The 16,183-nt window shown below is 35.7% G+C and overlaps 1 pseudogene; it reads right to left on the bottom strand.

Moving 5' to 3' along the window:
* Window positions 1-755: 755 nt before the first annotated feature.
* LOC132538832 (U6 spliceosomal RNA) lies at window positions 756-853 on the bottom strand (annotated as a pseudogene).
* Window positions 854-16,183: the final 15,330 nt, after the last annotated feature.

The raw sequence follows: 16,183 nt of genomic DNA, 5'->3' as shown, positions 1-16,183 counted from the left end.
ATTGGAATTAATGCAGGTTATCTACTGTCATTAGTATTTTCAAGTATTACCCCACTCTTTTACAAACTGAAATCATCAAGCATTAGCATGGAAAACAGTGCTCTTTTAAGATGTAATTATCCACTGTAGCACATTAACACTTTCAAGCTCCAGATTCATAATTAAAGAACAAGAAAACCACCTAAGGCTTTCCCCACCACCTGCCAACCACCTGAGCTTTTTGTTGAAAGATATGAATAGAGACTTGTTTCATTTTCAATTTAGTGAAAACATGGTTCAATACAATTGATTAGATTTTAAAAGGAATGATGAAGGGAAAAGATATAAGCGACAGATAACAACTATCTGATATGAAAAGTGATATTGTGACTACAGACTTTCTAACATTGAAATGATGACGAAATAGTACAAACTATTATTCTATTTCGTTACGGGGTTATTGGCTTACAACATAGTCTTTAACACATAGGTACAACCTCCCATTGGTACCTGGGAGACACAAAAGATCCCATTGTCCCTTCATCCTGTCCCTTTCCTTCCTTCCCCAGAATCCTTTGCTATGGTGCAACATGCCCCACCTAGTCCAAGTTTCACCTATGTTTTCCTTTACTATTCTTTGTTCTTAAGTTCCACTGATAAGTGAGATCATTTGGTATTACTTTTTTTCCTCTCTGGTTTGTCTCACTCATAATGATACCTTCAAGTTCTGACCACAATATTACAAAGGAGATAACCTCAACATTTTTTATTCTCTGAAAAATATGGAACGCTTCACGAATTTGTGTGTCATCCTTGAGGAGGGGCCATGATTCTCTATATCATAGTATATGTACTGCCGAAGATAGCATAGTACTCCATGTGTATATGTACCTTAACTTTCTTAGTCATTCATCTGTCTTGCCTTTGGACATATGTGTTGCTTCCAAGTTTGAGCTATTACACAGGGTGTTGCTATAAACAATAGTGTACATAGACAAGTGTTTTTTGTTTCCCTAGGGAAATCCTTAGAAGAGGAATTGTTGGGTGATTGCATGGATTCATGTCTAGAGTTCTAAAGAATTTGTTTCATATCTATAAATTTGACAATTTAGACAAGCTGTAAAAAAAAATCTGAAAAATACAAACCATGGAAGTTGGGTGGTAGCGCAGCATTTTAAGTGCAGGTGGTGCAAAGTGCAAGGAACCCTGAGTAAGGAACCCGGTTCGACACCCAGCTCCCCACATACAGGGGAGTTGCTTCACAAGCAGTGAAGCTGGTCTGCAGGTGTCTGTCTTTCTCTGCCCCTCTCTGTCTTCCCCTCCTCTCTCAATTTCTCTCTGTCCTATCCAACAACAATGGCAGCAGCAACAACAATAGTAATAACACCTGTAAACAAAAGGGAAAAAATAGCCTCCATGAGTTGTGGATTCATAGTGCAGGCACTGAACCCCAGCTATAACTCCTGGAGGTAAAATAAATAAATAAATAAATAAATAAATAAATAAATAAAATCCTGGCATATTGTTTGAAGGTTATCAAAATAGGAGGATCCAGATGGAAGGTTATTGAGTAGAGTGCTTCATTACCCCGTGTGAAGTGCAGGAAGTAATCCCTGGCACTACATGGGAGTATCAAGGACAACCCCAAGGAAACTATGTATGGTGGAGTGGTGTTTTTCTCTCTCTCTCTTACTCTCGCTATAAAATATGGGCAATTTTTTTTTGCTAGGGAGGTCACTCAATGATATCTAAAGTAAATAAGATTCTGTTATGATTTGTTGAAATGACAATGGAAAAAATAGTGTACCTCAAAATATCAACTTCATATTAGAAGGGGAAAACATTTAGCAATGTCATAAATGTAAAACACATTTTAAAAAATTGTCATAGTCAAAGCCCCGATGACATGAGACTAAGAAAGTATAAACCCTTACCAAAGGAGCAGATCCTTGGTAATATCCTAATATGTTATCTATGGGCAAGAATTTAATTTTTTGTTGTTGTTAGTTTTTTTTTTCTAGCAATACTAGTTAAGTGGAATAGGCAAGATGGTTCTTATTAATCCTTATTTCTGTGACTTTTAAACAGCATAAAATTGTTTTTATATCTAGTTTTTTATTCATAGTTGCTCTGGACATTACAGTTATCTTTGACCTACATAGTTTAAATCATCTGTAAATTAGGATTAAAAGTATTCCCTTTGTGGAAAAGCTTTCTGACACATTAGCCTGAGTCTCAGAAATCATAGAGGGGTTATTTGATCATGTAAAGAGCACTTCTGATCGAAGAAAGGAGACAGAGAAAGATATAATTACCACTGTACTGGGAATGGAAATTAGAACAGCTTTTTTGGAAAGCAATTTGGCACTGTGTACCATGGATATTAAAATATTCACACACTTTGACTCAATTCTACTTCTTTCCTGAGGAAATTTTGGAGGAAAGACATTAAAGTAGAAGAACATGCACTAAGTGGCAGATGCATTTAGTATTACCATAGAGAGCAATTGCAAACAAGCTGCCCCAAATGCTGTAAAATTAACATAAAAGTGCATAACCAAGAAATGAACCTGACAAGGTACTTTAAGTGATTTATCAGATTTAAACAAGCCTCTGATTTAGGCAGTATCTGCTCTACACACACACACACACACACACACACACACACACACACCCCATTAAACTTTTCTGTAATTCAAAACAAATCGAACTTGTAAATTTATGGTTGAAAGTGCCAAAGCCAATTGAGAAATGACCTTTGATTGATCAATGCTATAAAAGCATCCTTACAATTGAATTTTCAAGTGTGACACATAAACCTGTGAAAGAAAATTCTTCATAACAAATCAATTCATAGTCATTCATTTTATTGAATTAAATAATGTGTTCAAAGAGATAAATTATAGCTGATAATATATCTAAGATATGCTTTCAATCCTTGATTAGGCCAAAGTTGTTCTAATGATATAAGAAGTGTTGTTATTTGACTATATTCTTTTTTAAAGATTTTATTTATTTATTTATTAAGAAGATAGAAGAAGAGAGAGAGAAAGAACCAGACATCACTGTGGGACATGTGCTGCCAGGGGTTAAACTCATGCTTGAAAGTCCACTGCTTTATCCAGTGCGCCACCTCCCAGACTACTTGACTACATTCTTAATTGAACTCAGTGTATACCTTTTTGCTTTATTGAACATTTTGTCTATTTTCCATCTTTTTGTTTATTATTTAAAGACTACCTCAGTGACAATTTATCTGGATGTATAGAAATTTCCTGGCAAATTTCATTTCATACCACTATTGGCATGCATAGTAATAAAGTATTCTAATTTATAAAAATTTATATACATAATGCATATACATTCACACACACATACACACACACACACACACATATTCCAAGTAAGAAAACAAGAAATATGCTGGTTAGAGTCAAGAGCTGGCAGTGTATTTTATTTTATATATGTATATGTAGTAAACAGTAGTAGTTATATAAAATCTAAATTAATATGTATTAAATTAAAAATAACACTGTTGTATTATATCCATTCAAATTTTATCACACTTTATATAAATATATAATTTTATCACTTTAATATATTACATGTTATTTGAAACATATATTTCAAGGATTTGAGAGAATAAATTTATTGAGGGAAAAAGGTTTCAACATTCTATAAAAATCTCAAAAATTTAGATTAATTTTGTTGCTTATTAGTATAACCTTTTTGTAAAATATACTTTACTGGTTCATTTTATCAACAGAGAGAGAAAGAGTAGAACACAGCTCTGGCCATGTGCAGTGCCAGTGAGCAAATCATAATCACATAGGATAAAAAAATAAAATTTAGGTTTTACAATTGCTATATGTGATGACAGTAAGTTAGCCAAATTTAATGTGAACTTTTCTGAAGGTGTACTGGGACTATGTCTGAAAATCTAACCAACTTGATGTGGTCAAAAGCAATTCTGTCACTTCAGATACAAATCAATTAGGAGGTATTCTTTATCTTTTCTCCGACAGTAATCACATATATATATATATATATATATATATATATATATATATATATATATATATGCAGTCTCCATAAACCAGGGTTCAAGAGTGAGTATGGAAAGCACCATTTCCTCCTCCCAGAGACATGTGCACACCTAATATGGTAAAAAATGTATTTCTCTGAATTTATTATAAGGATGTATTATAAGAAGATTTGTAACAGATGTCAATCAGAGTAGTTAGTATTGAGTCTCTTAAAAAATATTAAAAGAGGAGGGAGAGGAAGATGGCGGCCTGAGAAGTTGCTGACAGCGAGCGCTCTGACCGCATCGTCGGCAACGGTTCCAGATGCCACCAGGATGCTGGCTAGGCTTCCCTGGATTGAAGACCCCACCAATGTGTCCTGGAGCTCAGCTTCCCCAGAGTCACACCCTACTAGGGAAAGAGAGAGGCAGACTGGGGGTATGGACCGACCAGTCAACGCCCATGTTCAGCGGGGAAGCAATTACAGAAGCCAGACCTTCTACCTTCTGCATCCCTCAACGACCCTGGGTCCATGCTCCCAGAGGGATAGAGAATGGGAAAGCTATCAGGGGAGGGGGTGGGTTATGGGGATTGGGTGTTGGGAATTGTGTGGAGTTGTACCCCTCCTACCTTATGCTTTTGTTCACTAATCCTTTCTTAAATAAAAAATTAAAAAAAAAAATATTAAAAGAAAAAAATCTTAAAAGAGTATCCTTTTGATTCTGAGAAGAAGGTTTTACTATTTTTGCCATAATCAGGTAGTATTTTAAGAAACCAGTCTATCAGCAATTATGAACTGAAGAAGGAAGCAGTTAGCTAGAGAAAGAGACACAGAAAATTAAAGTAGCAGTCAGTTCATATAAATTGAAGAGGGAAGCATATAGTCAGAGCAGACAAAAATGGAAGCAAAAATCAGAAAGATGAGTTACTAGTTTCAGAGATGGTAAGGAACCACAAACCAAGGGATGCCAGTGGACCATGGAAGCTGAAAAAGACATAAGAGGGAGTCTTTTCTGTAGTTTCCAGCAGGAATTGCAGTCCTAGAAACTCTTACATCTCAGCCCAGTCAGACCTACTTTCAACTTCAGACTTCCTGAAGATTAAGAAAACATATTTTTATTTGTCATAAGCTGCTAAATTTTTGGAAATTTATTACAGCAACAGTGGGAAATAAATTCTCTGAGGAAGACTTTCATAAATGTTATGGCAAGTTTATTCCATGGATGACTGAACTTTATGGTGACTGTAACAGGTCTCTATATACAGCATGCAGCACTAGTTGCATTTGGATTGTCAGAACTTTTTGCAATTTTACTTTACTAAATCAAGACAAGGCAGTGAGACCCTCCAATAGGATACAAGAGACATTCCTGGTGACATTTTGTAAAGCCATTTCATATCCAGATTTTTTAAAAAACTGTATGGTCATTGTATGTTTCTCTACTGAGAATGCCTGTCCCTCTTCTTCATAAATATGTGCGATTTCTTTAAAAAAAAAAAAAACTATGCAGAGAATATTGTTTCACCCTAACTCTAATTGGTATAAAAACCTGACATCAATTTGCCATCTCCCCAATTCCTGGTGTTTTTTTTTTAATTCAATAACTTATTATTTTAAATTTATTTATAAAATACCCCCCCCAGCACTGCTCAACTCTAATTTACAGTTGTGCAAGACATTGAACCTGGGACTTTGGAGCCTCAGGCATGAGAGTCTCCTTGCATAACCATTATGCTATCTACCCTCCAAACCCCCCCCCCTTTTTTAAAGATAAGGGGGGTATAATTCCATATAGTTCCCACCACCAGAATTCTGTGCCCCTTCCCCTCCATTGGAAACTTTTCTAATCTTTATCCTTCTGAGAGTATGATCCAAAATTCTTTATGGGATGCAGAAGGTGGAATGTCTGGCTTCCGTAATTGCTTCTCCACTAGACATGGATATTGGTAGGTCAATGAATACCCCCAGCCTAATTCTACCTTTTCCCTAGTGGGGTTGAGCTCTAACCTTTTTTTTAACACAGATGCTTCTGTGACTATTTTAATAGCAGTTTAGCAAATAAAATCAAGCTGAAAAAGTTCTCTAGTTTGTGCTTGTAAATATCTTAGAACCTTCCGTAAGCAGGCACAGCTGAGACACAGATCTGGGAGTGAGGAAGAGATTAAAAAGAAGAAGAATACATGTTCTCCAATATTTTGATATAAATGTTTGAGGTGTGACATATGGAGAAGTTCAAATATTCAAGATATAGAAGTATGCAGACTTCATTCAAAACTACTAATTTAATTAAAAAGCACAAGTCTGTAGACCACTTAAGAAAGATAAAAAATATTTTCTACTTCTTATCAAATAATTGAGGTGAAGTTTCACATACAATACTAAGCTGCTGAAGCTGTAAACTAGTTTGCTACCTAAAGGAAACTCTAGATCACCTGCTTCTCAAATTTACACTTTAATTTTCTGAATTTTAGTGTGCACGGTTTATAAAAGTTAAATAAAGTATGCCATAATATCTAGGAACTTCTTTCAAGGATGATTTTATATAATTCAAGCTTCATGGAATTATGACAATAAAGGAAGCTTCTACTTAGGGTACTTGTGTTGCTTTTTGTTTTGTGGATTTTTATTCATTTGGGAACTTTGTTGGAATATTTTGATGCCACTTATTTCAAAATACTTGAATTAATTATATTTTACTATGTGACAACATCATCTGTGATGGAAAACTAGGAAGCATTGAGCTTTGGTTACATAATGCCTTTTAGTAGATTTGCTTAATGTGGTATATTGAACCATAGTGGAGATTTCTGGGGATAAATCTAAGTGTCTCCAGTCACTGTCAGAGAAACCATGTTTTAAGAATAGACTTATAGGAAAAACACTGACATGTTTGACTAACAAATTTGGGGACTGGAATTAAATATATATATATATATATATATATATATATCAGCTGGGATTGATCTAGGGTTCCTCAGTCACATAGTTTCTCCTCATGGTTAAAGCAGGTAGAAAGGCTTTGCTTTCACTGCTTCCTAAATGTTAGGGAAAAGGAAGAATATTGTCTTTTGGAAGAGTCAGTCCATTAGAAGATTTATTCTGTTAATTAGATGATTGTGAAAGTTAATGCTCTTGGGGTTAGGCAGTGGCACAACCTGGTTAAGTGCACATGTTACCATGTGTAGGGACCTGGTTCAAGTCCTCGCCCTCACCTACAGAAGGAAAGCTTCACAAGCAGTGAAGTAGTGCTGCAGGTATCTCTCTGTCTCTCCTATATTCCTCTTCTGTCTCAATTTCTCTCTGTCCTATCAAATAAAATTAAATAAAAGTAAAGTCAACATTCTTTCACTAAATTCTTATAGAATGTATCATGCTGATCATGAAAATAAAAATACTATATATAATTACTCTTCTCAAAAAGAAAATATAATTAACATGATGCTTCTTACATAGACCTTCAACAAAGAAAATTTATTATAACTATATTTATGTCATAATTAACTATGTATGACACTAAAATAAGGATAAGGTGTCACTGAATTTTAAACTGCAATAAACGTAACTTTTCTGATGAAACTAAAAAATGTTTACATCTTAGATGTGTAGTAATTATGCAAGCATCTTAGAGTGTCTTTTCCATTGTGTTTATTTTTCAAACATTTTGTGATAGAAGGATAACAGTTGTTTCTAACTGAAACTTAGCAAATGCCTGGAAAAGTAAACAAGATATCATCATAAAATTAAAGCTCTTAGTTTCGTTTAAGTATCAACCCAGATTTATGAAAGTAGGCATGTCACTTTTGTTCTCTACTATAGAACTCCACAGGAGATATTTACATTTTTCTATAGAATTCTGACAAATGATTTTTAATATTACATGGGTATGTTTTTATAGAATCCCTAAAAAAGTATGTGTTTTAAACATTTCTATTACATTCTAAAAATTTCTTAATATTAACTAAGTATGATGTCCTTCATAACTAAGTAGTAGAGTTCAACCATTTTCTTAGCATTCCTATGTAACTTTAAAGGTAAATGATTCAATTAATTTCATTTGCAAAGAACTACTTGAAAGTACCTCTCTTTTCACCCTCCAGGTTCGAGATGCTACCATCATGCCAACCAGACTTCCCTGGACAGACGACCCCACCAATATGTCCTGGAGCTCAGCTTCCCCAGAGCCCCACCCTACTAGGGAAAGAGAGAGGCAGACTGGGAGTATGGATCCACCAGTCAACACCCATGTTCAGCGGGGAAGCAATTACAGAAGCCAGACTTTCCACCTTCTGCAACCCACAACGACCTTGGGTCCATACTCCCAGAGGGATAGAGAATGGGAAAGCTATCAGGGTAGGGGATGGGATATGGAGATCGGGTGGTAGGAATTGTGTGGAACTGTACCCCTCTTATCCTATGGTTTTGTTAATGTCTCCTTTCTTAAATTAAAAAAGAAAGTATACTTTAATTTGTATTTTCAGCAAATGTCTTCCTCTTTTTTTTTTTCTTTATTGGGAGGTTTAATGGTTTCAGTGGAAAGTAAAATATAATAGTTGGCACATGTGTAACATTTTTCAGTTTTCCACATAACAATCTAATCTCCTCGGGCCTCCTCTGCCATCATGTTCCAGGACCTGAACCTTCTCCCAGAACCCAAAATCTTTTACTTTTGTGCAATACTACAATTCCAGCCCAAGTTCTGCTTTGTATTTTCCCTTCTGTTCTTATTTTTCAACTTCTGTCTAACAGTGGGATCATCCCATATTCATCCTTCTCTTTCTGACTTATCTCACTTAACATGATTCCTTCAAGCTCCATCCAAGATGAGGTGAAGAAGATGAATTCACCATTTTTAATAGCTGAGTAGTACATATATATATATATATATATATATATATATATATATATATATATGTAATTTATTTATTTTCCTTTTTGTTACCCTTGTTTTTTTATTGTTGTTGTTGTTATTGATGTCATTGTTGTTAGATAGGACAGGGAGAAGTGGAGAGAGGAGGGGAAGACAGAGAGGGGGAAAGATAGACACCTGCAGATAGGAGAGTAGGGCACCAAAGTAAAAACCCTGTGGTGAGGGGGAGGGTGGACATTCGGCTTCCAGGCAAGGGGTGAGGGGCAGGGGTGGTTGGATGGGAAGGGACACAGTCTTTTGGTGGTGAGAATGGTGTTTATGTACAAAAAAAATAAAATAAAAAGATAGACACCTGCAGACCTTCTTCTCTGCTTGTGAAATGACTCCTCTGCAGGTGGGGAGGGGCTGGAATCTGAATCTTTATGCTGGTCCTTGCCCTTTATGCCACGTGCACTTAACCAGTTGTGCTACCACCTGACTCCCGCCGAGTAGTATTTCACTATGTATATAGACCACAACTTACTCAGCCCAGCTGCTCATCTATTATTGGACACCTGGGTTGATTCTAAGTTTTAGCTATTACAAATTGTGCTTCTATGAACATAGTCATACACAGATCTTTTTGGATGAGTATGTTTGGTTCCTTAGGATATGTCCCCAGGAGAGGAATTGCAGGGTCGTAGGTAAATTTCTCCTCCTCCTCCTCATTATTATTATTATTATTATTATTATTACTATTACTATTATCATTATTATTATTACCACCAGAATTATGGCTAGGGCTGGGTGCTGGTACTACAAAACCACCACTACCAGTGGTTTTCTTTCTTCCTTTCTTTGATTCTTGTTTTTACTTGCTTCTTTTTTTAACTCTTTATATTTTATTGAATAATACAGAGAAAAATTGAGAGAGGAGGGGGAGATAGAGAAAAAAAGAGGAAGACGGACACCTGATGCACCACTCATAAATTGTCCTCCTTGGAGATGGGGAGCTGGAGCTCAAACCTCAGTCCTTGCACAAGGTATTATGTGCACTTAGTTGCACCATCACCTGCCCCCACCCCTGAAAACTGCTTTATAATATCTATTTATTTATCTACTTATGGGGGGGCACAAAACTTTTCATGCTACTAGTGACATTATGTAGTGATGTTCTGCAAAAGAGCAACAGGGAATTATAAATTGCTTAGGCCAATACATACAAAAGAGACATTTTTCAAAGTAGTACTGAAATTTTGATAGAAGTTAGAACATTGATTCTGAATTTTTATGATTCTGGAATTTTAAAAAAATGTGTTAACAGAAATGGGAAAGTCAGTAAGTATAAATATCAATAAGTAAATTGAAAGCAATTCAAACTAGAGCACTTACTGCCTATTCTACAAGATGTCTGTTTTATCAGCACTTTCTCTTCTTTGTAATGTTTTCTTCACCTATAAAATGCATCTGAAATTAAGAGATAGCAAGATAATTGCTAGCACTGGGATATTATAAAATGCATCTTATATTTCTCATTCAGGTTCTCTTCAAGAAAATTCATGGGTCATGGTAAGAGTGCCAGTTCAATGAAGTGATGTTCATCAATAGATCCCTATTGATGCCAAGTCAAGACTGACTGGATTAAGATCTTACTTTCTTTTAAAACTAGATCTGTGAAATTCCCCCTCCCTTAAACTCAAAAGAAAAGGCTAGCTTATTTTACACACATCACATTTCTGTGAGGAAACTAGGTCACTACCTGTTTCACCAAATGTATCCGTTTATTTCTGCCTTATCAACTGTATAGATTTTCATTGAAGGACTCAGATATCAAGAAATCATTTTTATAGTCTGACAAGATAAATATTCAGCTTGGTAAATTCTGTTTTGTAAAAATATATTATCATATATTCTCTTAAGCTAATATATAAAATATTTAAAATGATCCCAATGCTCTATCCAGTGCATCAACTCCTGAACCCCATGATTTATATTTGTAAAACTCTGTGCTATAGCTGTCATTCTTCAAAAGAACAAGTGTGAACTCCGATGTATAAATATAGGAAAGTGTTTTATTTTCTGAATTTTCCGACATGAATGTTAATCTTTTCCATTAAGTTTGTAGTATGCATATGTGAGCAATTGAGATACTGAAAAATATTTTGCATATCCAGAAAGGGTGATATGTTCCTATCAGCTTTCATAATAGAGTATGTAATTTGTTAGCCTGACATTTTACCTTTATTTTTCTGTTGATAGCCTACATTGTCTGTTTAATCAGTAAATACAAATGGAGCTGGTTGATTTAAAGAGAGAGAGAGAGAGAAAATCTTGATTAACAACATATCCAGGAAAGAACACTGTAGTTCAAACTCTTCCAATTGAATTCTACTTTATCACTGGGGGTGGGGGTGACCCTATTTCAAAGATAGAGATCTCTCTCTCTCTCTCTCTCTCTCTCTCCCTCTCAGTATTTAGCCTTCTAAATATTTGACTTCTTCCTATATTTTACTGAGTTGACTATGGGAAGATATTTTCAAGCTGGGAAAACTTACTTTCATTGCCATTTTCCCCATCTGAAAGTCAAATATTACTTTCTTTACCTTACTGTGCTGAATTAAAAGGTAGGATTTTACATTTTAAGCAGTAGCCAACCTATGAAGGAGGTTAGACATTGGCTCTAATGAGGTCAGGGTTACAGAGTAAAGCTACACATGTGCCAATTAGCTTTGCACATGTAGAAATATGATCTCATGACTTCCCACTGTGTTTCTACATGAAGCAGAACTCCTAAGATGGAACTCATCAGAAATCTTTCACCATTAGCTGAGACTGGCAGAACTTCAAGTTCATGCCCTTTAGCATATTGGTCATTTTTATGAAAGAAAAGAAAGCATTTGAACAAATCAGAGAGTTTACTTCTGATCTGAACAGATACAAATTCAGAAATCAAAAATACTACAAATGCATTCTATTATCCCTAATATGGAATCTGAGCACAACTTTAGCAAATATGTATATTTTCAGACTTTCTACATGTGGTATAAAGTCAAAGCTATCCAAAGAATATATATAGAAACTATTTCATCCTTTTCTGTCATATAGACTCCTAACTCCTCTGTAAACTTAAGAACTCTAAGATTCTTATTCATTCTTCTACAGAAATTATTTTATGAAAATGTATACTCTAAATTTCAACATCATCATATATAACAAATGACTTCATTGTTCAAATCATTCACTGAATAATTATTGCCTCGTCACCCAATCTGGTCCCCTACGCCTACACTGAACTTCTCTGTTCCAGTCTCTTGGAAACAGAGTTGGCAGTCAGCTGAGGTAGAGAACAAACACCTCATCACAGACCCCTGCAAGCGTCAACACGGCTTTGACCTAGCACGTTATGATTGGGCCCTCCTCAATCGCTATCGAACAGGCCATGGCCGGTGCGCCGCTATGTTCCATCGCTGGGGAGCCAGAGACGACCCGAACTGCCCCTGCGGCTACAGACAGACTATGACCCACATAGTCAACGACTGCCACCTCTCCAGATTCAAAGGAGGTCTCGAAACTTTACATCAGGCTCAACATGATGCTGTTGACTGGCTACGGAAGAAGGGCAAACGCTAGAAGAAGAACTGAATTATTGTCAAGTAATCTTTCGAAAGCTTACTCTAAGTGATGAAATACTCAAAATTATTGTTCCATAGGAATTCCTCATTCAGGTTCTCATGCACTCCATTCTCAAACACTAATTTAGCATCATCTACAGCCAAACAACCCTGAACACGCCTGATCTTATCTAATTTAGAATCTTTTATATCAGGCACTTTGGGTTCTATATAAATATTAAACTTGAATTTCCTACTAATCCCTATGTTACACAGATGAGTCTAATTATATTTCCTGATGGCAGTGTTTCATGTATATCAAACCATATATTACATAGTCAGTTGAGGTTCTTAACAGTCTTAACTAGTGATAATTTCCCAAGATTTAACATACCTTTCATTGCTACACAAATATGACAGGAAAAAACCTATACTTATAAATACAAATTATTTAAAATATCATTTGAGTTTTCCTTTCTGGAAAATCTAAAGCAGAACTTGGACTGGATTTGGTGCATTGCACCAAAGTAACAGACTCTGGGGTGAAGGGGAGTGTTCAGGTCCTAGAACATGAGGATGGAGAAGAACCTAGGTGGGAGTTAGAGTGTTATGTGGAAAACTTAGAAATATTACACATGTAACAAGTACTGTATTTTACTATTGACTGTAAATCATTAATCCATCCCAATAAAGGGAAAAATCAAAAATTAAAAAATACATTATTTGATTACCATGACATAAAGATAATTTATCATCCCCCTATGGCAACTCCTTTATTTCACACTTTAGAATTATTTTTCATGACAATGTTTTCCATTAACACTATAAGCCAAACATTAGAATTAATACTTGGAATTACTCTAAGCAACACTTGAGGCATCAAAATATGCTGGGCTAGCATGGGGGTGCCTCTTTCCAGGCGTGTACTCTCTGGTTTGGAGAGCACGCAACTGGAGTCAGCCTTGGCTGCTACTCGCTCAGCTACGTGAGAGAGATGACTCAGGAACAGACTCGTGGTGGCGAGGCAATTCGATTCTTTATTGATCAGGGAGCCCAGGCTTTTAAAGGTCGGACCAAAAATTGGCAAGTCTGAAAAGGAAATGGCTTGACATGGTTTGGAAAGGGGCAGAGAACAACAAAAGGGTGCTGGGAAAAATAGGAATTTCCTTAGCAACTGTTGTGAATGTTTTAACTGGTAGGATTAATAATACCCTGTAGGCAGGGAGGGTCTTGAGGAGAGAAAGAAGATAGATAAAAGGGATGGAATGGGAGGGGATCTTTCAGGCAAAACAATGATTATGTAGATAATAAGTCTGATAAGCGGAGAGGATGGATGTCCCCTCAAATCAAGGCCTGCCAAGCTCAACCACATCTTCACAATTTCCTGACAAAAATATAGTTGTGCAAACTGTACATTACACAAAGACATTCTACTGAGAAGATATTCTGTACTCATTGTTAGTCCCAATTTAGTTTTTATTTTGTGTTTGAAAAAATTTTTGGTAAAGACAGAAAGGTGAGGCAAGGCTGTGTCACATCTTGTTAAGTGCACACATTACAATGCATAAGGACCCAGGTTCAAGCCTCTGGTCCCCACATGCCAAAGGGATGGGATGCTTCATGAGTGGTAAGCAGGGCTAAAGGTATCACTCTGTTTCTCTCCCTCTCTAGCTCCTTCTCAAATTTTCTCTGTCTCTATCTAATAAATAAATTAATTAAAAACAAAAACAAAAAAAATAGTAAAGTCAAAAAGACAGAGAGTAAAAGAGACCATAGCAGTGAAGTTTCCCTCAAGGTGGTGAGGGCCCAATCTGTGTCATGCACATGTAAATGAACTATTTTGCCAGTCTTAGTTTTATTACCCTGCTACATAAATGGGTGCATATATACCAATCAATCTCCTTTTTGGAGTGAGCAATAGTCTGCAATGATATGCCAGTCCAGAGGAGCATTGATATAATTTTTTTTTAATGAGACACAACATCTTCCCTCCACTCTCAATTTCTGTCCTATCCAATAAAATAGAAAAAAAAATGGCTTTCAGGACGGGTGGATTCGTAGTGTGGGCACGGAGCCCCAGTAAAAACCCTGAAAAGGGAGTCGGGCTGTAGCACAGTGGGTTAAGCGCAGGTGGCGCAAAGCACAAGGACCGGCATAAGGATCCCAGTTCGAACCCCGGCTCCCCACCTGCAGGGGAGTCGCTTCACAGGCGGTGAAGCAGGTCTGCAGGTGTCTATCTTTCTCTCCTCCTCTCTGTCTTCCCCTCCTCTCTCCATTTCTCTCTGTCCTATCCAACAACGACAACAATAATAACTACAACAATAAAAAACAACAAGGGCAACAAAAGGGAATAAATAAATAAAATAAATAAAATAAAAATTAAAAAAGATAATAAAAAAATTTTTAAAAAAATTTAAAAAAAACCCTGAAAAAAATTACTGTAGTTAAAAGGAGTAGTTGAGGACAACACATAAATGACTAATGGAAGTGTTGCTAAAATTGACATCAAGCATAACACTTGAATTCAGGCAAGACCCTGTGTATCTTGGCTTCTGTACAAAATTTGGTTCAGCAAGAAAACTATTTTGCTTGTTTATATAAGGGCATGAACCAAAGTGAAAATCAGTATCTTTGTATGGCCACAAAAATGCCATAATACTTTAGCATTGTGATGTAAATATCAAGGAGTAAATATTCAAGGAATAATTCACAAAAACAGTACAGCTGTTACAATAGTAGCTTTGCTATTACAAGCAGAGCTTGTGCATATGGAAATTTAATTGGCCTCCTGTCCTAGCTCTTGGGCTCTAATATTCTAGGAAAAAATATTATTCTTCTGGTTTACCTTTCATCTTCTTATAATGTAATATCACTAAATTAAAAAAAAATACACCAGCTCATAAATCACACAAGCTGTGTGTTTGTGACTATTTTGCAATTTGATATTTACAAAGGTCTATAGTTAAGGGCTGTAGCTTAACTACTTGTTTTCTGGGTAAAAAATGCTAAACAAAGGATATCTCAATAAAGTTATTTATATATGAAAAGTGTATTTAAGTGTATGGAAGAGAAAATACTTGAACATAGTATTGAAATTTTGGAAAAACTTTTTTTCTTTTTTAGAAATCATGTAACTCTGTAAAATAAATAAATATATGTTACTGAATCTAGGGTCAGACCTCATGCCAAAAGTAACTTAAAAGTCTGAATTACTTGCTTTCTTTAGTTGACAACATATTAAGGTGAAGTGAAAGGCTCTCACTGTTAGTTTTCTTTTTCAAAAACTAAAAAATGCTTGTCACATAAAATGAGAAGATTAAAGATATGTAGTAGAACTTCCTGGAAACCTAGCATAATGATACATAAAGGAATATACACACCAAAATATTCAGTCTAATTTTAGGAAGAAAATTATATGGGTATTATTGATGGTAATACTAAAATTACTAAAATTAAGTTCCTTATTCAGTTGAACTTGTCTTTTATACTAACTTTGGTTGAAACAATGGTCAGAATCAGAAAATAAGTTAGGTAAAATTTAAAAAAAATTTCTATGGAAATAACACTGCAGAAAACATTTGTTTGTGATGTATGTATAAAACTAAAAATCAGCATATGTTGTTTTCGATGAGCTGGCTACACGGGCAGGTAACGGATGACCCAGGACTCATGGCTGGGTTGTACGCAGTATCTCTTTATTCATGCAGGATGCAGAGCAATC

The sequence above is a fragment of the Erinaceus europaeus genome, chromosome 5, assembly GCF_950295315.1.
Source record: "Erinaceus europaeus chromosome 5, mEriEur2.1, whole genome shotgun sequence".
In the NCBI taxonomy this organism is placed as follows: Eukaryota; Metazoa; Chordata; class Mammalia; order Eulipotyphla; family Erinaceidae; genus Erinaceus; species Erinaceus europaeus.
This window is presented reverse-complemented; position numbering and strand designations above follow the sequence as displayed.